Source organism: Salvelinus sp. IW2-2015, unplaced genomic scaffold, assembly GCF_002910315.2.
Source record: "Salvelinus sp. IW2-2015 unplaced genomic scaffold, ASM291031v2 Un_scaffold3239, whole genome shotgun sequence".
NCBI classification, from domain to species: domain Eukaryota; kingdom Metazoa; phylum Chordata; class Actinopteri; order Salmoniformes; family Salmonidae; genus Salvelinus; species Salvelinus sp. IW2-2015.
The window spans coordinates 118,593-119,650 of NW_019944526.1; positions in this window are offsets into that span (position 1 = coordinate 118,593).

Sequence of the window (1,058 nt, forward strand, 5' to 3'; positions counted from 1 at the left end):
GGATGTTATTGGCTGCCCAGGTCCTGTGCTCTGGATGTTATTGGCTGCCCAGGACCTGTGTTCTGGGTGGTATTGGCTGCCCAGGACCTGTGTTCTGGATGTCATTGGCTGCCCAGGACCTGTGTTCTGGATGTCATTGGCTGCCCAGGACCTGTGTTCTGGATGTCATTGGCTGCCCAGGACCTGTGTTCTGGATGGTATTGGCTGCCCAGGACCTGTGTTCTGGATGTCATTGGCTGCCCAGGACCTGTGCTCTGGACTGGTGGTCTCTCAGCCCCAGCACACCCAGCAGAGTTCTTGTGATGTGTTAGCAAGCATCTCCTTTTCTAGATACTGAATTTAAAAAAAACAACACTAAATGTAATTATATTGACTTTTTAGTAATTCAGCACATGCTCTTAACCAGATCCACTTCAGATGTAAAACGAGAACAGAGATATTATGTCTGAGCACATAGATATTTTGGTTTCCATTTGTATGAGGCGGTTTCTTTGGAGAAGCTGAGCAGTAATCAGAGACCTTTGGAGGAACGTGTTCATCCTGCTGCAGAGATGTCTCTCTCTCACTCTCTCTTTCTTTACATCACTATTCAGTAACAGCTCAATCCTCATCCAAAAAAGAGACATGTCAGTGCTGTGGCCGTGTTCAGTGCAGATGATTCTATCCTTAATATACAGGACCAGACACATCCACGGGGGCCACATGGTTTTCATCTTTGTGTGTGTGTGTGTGTGTGTGTCTGTGTGTTTCTCTCTCACTCTCTGTGAGTGCATTCGTGTGTGAGTGAGTGCATTTGTGCGTGTGTGTCTCTCTCTCTCTCTCTGTGTGAAGAAGTAGCTGAGGAGGTTTTAAGGGAGAAGGGAGTACAGTAAAGGTGGGCCAAGTTGGCTCACACCCCCTGGAGTATCAACATCTCTGTACACAGGGAGCAGACCCCGTAGTGGAGGAATAGAACAGACAGACCCCGTAGTGGAGGAATAGAACAGACCCCGTAGTGGAGGAATAGAACAGACCCCGTAGTGGAGGAGTAGACAGACCCCCGTAGTGAGGAATCAGAA